The sequence below is a fragment of the Pygocentrus nattereri genome, chromosome 15 (assembly GCF_015220715.1).
Source record: "Pygocentrus nattereri isolate fPygNat1 chromosome 15, fPygNat1.pri, whole genome shotgun sequence".
Taxonomy (NCBI): domain Eukaryota; kingdom Metazoa; phylum Chordata; class Actinopteri; order Characiformes; family Serrasalmidae; genus Pygocentrus; species Pygocentrus nattereri.
Genome location: NC_051225.1, coordinates 17,639,939 through 17,643,726, shown reverse-complemented (window position 1 = coordinate 17,643,726; position 3,788 = coordinate 17,639,939). Strand labels below are relative to the sequence as shown.

The window sequence follows — 3,788 nt, the reverse complement described above, 5'->3', positions numbered from 1 at the left end:
ATTACCGTTTTCAGAGACGTTAAGGACTGTTCTTTGCAATGCTTTGAGAGTGACTGACTGTTCCTTGAAGGGCAATCTCCAATCCATCCTACCAGACATGGCAGTTGCCTATTTTACAAGCATTGGTACTGGATATCTGCATATTTGTAGAACAGGGTGGAAGGTGACCATTTAGGGATTCACAGAGAGCAATTCTTGCTGACATCATTAAGATGCGCATGATGACTAAATCTCAGCAATGACACTGTTGAGTTATGTTTCCGACCTAATCAAAGTCTGCACTGTAATAGTTTTGATTTGCAGTGATTAATCAATGTGTGTATGCAATTCAGTATGTAGATGGTCTAATTTACATATCATTTGCATAAAAGTATACCTACTTTGACCAAGTCTGTGTTAGGTTGGTGGAGATGGAGAGACATCTGTAAGTGCTCTCTATTTCCTTCTCTCTTAGTTTTTGCTTGCTGATTTATTTCTGTAAGCTTTTGTTTAATTAAACCTTTGCATGAGAGTTTGTGTTTTTGTGAACATGAGATTCTATTTTTATTTTAAAATATTTCACTTTTTACGTTGCTGTAAAATCATGTCTGGACCATGGAAAGGAACTGGAGGTTCTGCAACAACTTCCAAAATCCAAAAGTCCCGCAGTTCGACTCTTCATACCTTTCTCCCAGAGTGGACAGTCTCAAATGTTTAAATAAAACTTGTTTTGTGTCTACCTTAGAGCTCGCTAAGGGATACTGGCAGGTCATCATCTCCTTAGTGTCATGCGAATAAACAGCCTTTTCAATCCCAACAGGCAATGGCATTTCGGGGTTCTCCCCGGATTACGTGAGGCGCCAGCCACCTTCTAGTGCAGGGGTGGGCAAACTACGGCCCGCGGGCCACATCCGGCCCGTTGGCCCTTTTGATCCGGCCCGCGGAAGATTGGTACAGAATTGTTCAAATCAATCATATCATAATTTTGACTGCTAATTTAATCTTGTTCTGTAATGCCTGGCGTTCCACCAGGTGGCGCATTAGGCAGAGCGATACATTGACTTGATTTTACGGAGCCAGGGGCTACTCTCCTTCATTACTCTGCTTCTGCTCTGAACCCATCTGTAACCACGAGTGGGCCAAAGAAAAGAAAAGTCGACAGTGAGTGCCGAGTGTTCAATAAGGAATGGACAACTAAATACTTTTTCACTGAAGTCCGATCAAAGGCTGTATGTCTGATTTGCCACGAAACCGTTGCGGTTTTAAAGGAATACAACATTAGCCGTCACTTTTCCACCAAGCACGTTAATTATGCTAACAACCTATCAACGCAAGAGCGGTCAGCTACTGCTCAGAGGTTGGCAGCTAATTTGCAGGCTCAGCAAAACACCTTTATCCGACAAACTGCCATCCAAGAAACAACCACGAAGGCGAGTTATTTACTGGCATTCAAATTAGCAAAGACCAGCAAGCCTTTCTCCGAAGGGGAGTTTCTCAAAGAGTGCATGGTAGAGACAGCAGATATCTTGTGTCCTGAGAGCAAGAACAAGTTTGAAAAAATTAGCTTATCACGCAGGACAGTGACTCGTCGTGTTGAGCTAATTGACGAAGACTTAGCTAGCAAGCTAAACAAAAAAGTGGAGTCGTTTACATTATATTCCTTGGCACTAGACGGAAGTAATGATATAAAGGACACTGCTCAGCTTTTAATTTTTATCAGAGGGATAAATGACAGTTTTGAGATAACAGAGGAATTTTTGGCCATGGAGTCCCTAAAGGGGAAAACACGGGGAGAGGACTTGTACGACAGCGTGTCGGCTGTCATGGAGAGGCACAAGCTACCTTGGAGAGCGCTCGCCAATGTTACCACAGATGAATCGCCAAATCTGACTGGAAGAAACGTCGGGCTGCTCAAAAGAATCCAGGACAGGGTGAAAGAGGACAACCCGGAGCAAGAGGTGATTTTCCTACACTGCATTATCCACCAGGAAGCACTGTGTAAATCCGTATTGCAGCTTAACCACGTAGTGAAGCCAGTTGTAAAAGTCGTTAACTATATTCGAGCGAGGGGACTTCAGCATCGTCAATTTATTAAGTTTCTTGAAGAAACTGATGCTGATCACCAGGACTTGCTTTACCACTCCAATGTCCGCTGGTTAAGTTTGGGGAAAGTGTGTCAACGAGTGTGGGAGCTCAAACAGGAGATTCTCATTTTTGGAGCTACTTGAGAAAGGTGATGATTTTCCTGAGCTGAGTGACACAGATTGGCTTTGTGATTTAGCTTTTGCTGTGGACATACTGACGCACATGAATGAGCTGAACATGAAGCTACAAGGAAAAGACCAGTTCGTGCATGAAATGTACACAAACGTGAGAGCCTTCAAAACCAAGCTAGCTCTTTTCTCAAAGCCAATGTCAAACAAGTCATTCACTCATTTCCCCACGCTGGCTACGCTGAAAGAGGCCCCTCAACATGTGAAAGAATACACAAAATCACTGGACGACCTGCATGGAGAATTCTGCCGTCGGTTCTCTGATTTTGGAAAAATTGACAAGTCACTTCACCTGGTGTCTTGTCCGTTCACACAGGACCCTGAAACGGCACCACAGGAGTTGCAGTTGGAACTGATTGATCTTCAGTGTGACACCGTCTTAAAGGAGAAGTTCAACTCTCTTAAACTGGATGAGTTTTATGCTTCATTAAGCACAGACAAATTTCCAAACATCCGGAAGATGGCACAGAGGATGTTGGTGTTGTTTGGCTCTACATATGTGTGTGAACAGACTTTTAGTGTGATGAACACCAACAAAGCACCCCACAGATCCCAGCTGAGTGATGAACACCTCAGATCTGTTCTGAGAATTGCCACAACAAAACTAACACCAGACTTCGATGCACTGGCAAAAAAGGGGGATCAGCAACACTGTTCCCACTAAAAGTGACTAAGTTTTAACATTGTTATGCCTTTTATATGTTTATGTTTGACATGTATGCACCTGGAGCTGGCCCGGCCCGTCTGTCAAATTTTAGAAGTCAACGTGGCCCCTGAGCCAAAAAGTTTGCCCACCCCTGTTCTAGTGCCTCATGGATGTGATCCTGCAGCTGCACTAAGCTTTTGCTGCAGTCTACCTAGAAGATGCAATTTGCCACATGGTCCGAGCATGTTGTACAACTACCGATGCCTCTGCAAGGCTAGACTCACAGCCAGCCCCACAAAATGCTACCTCATTTTATGGGTAGCTTTTATGGCCAGAAGAGAAAAAGGTGAAACGTCCAAATGCTAAAATACCACCTGACCACAGAACCAGTCCTAAGAAATCCTGATTTTGACGAATAGTTTGTTGTACAGACTGATGAGTCAGAGGTTTGGGAGCAGTCCTGGGAGGAATATGCATTATTGTACATCAGCTGTAAACTTACCCCTGCTGATCAGCATTATTCCACCCTGGAAAGAGAAGCTATGGCCATCAAATGGGCCATTAAAGAACTAAGGTACTATTTTACTGGTAGGCCTTTCATTTTAATCACTAACCAAGCACTCCTTGCAGTGACCGGCCAGAGCCAAAGATGTAAATGCGTGGGTTACTTTTTGGTTCCTCTCTTTGCAGGACTTCTTTTTCCAGGTGTGGAATAGGCCAGAGGTGCTGAATGGCAATGCCATTGTCCTTTCCCTTCTGCCTGCTTGCTGGGCATCCAAACCGGTCAGAAACCAGGGAGCAGTGCACAATTGATGTTTATTTCTTGCACGCAGGTACCAGAAACAGGAAAAAAAGGTAAAACAACGGACTGACACAATTTTATAGCTCGA

At 44.0% G+C, this 3,788-nt stretch overlaps 1 pseudogene; it reads left to right on the top strand.

Moving 5' to 3' along the window:
• The first annotated feature begins 1,742 nt into the window (after nucleotides 1-1,742).
• Nucleotides 1,743-2,916, top strand: LOC119265252 (annotated as a pseudogene).
• The last annotated feature ends 872 nt before the right edge of the window (nucleotides 2,917-3,788 follow it).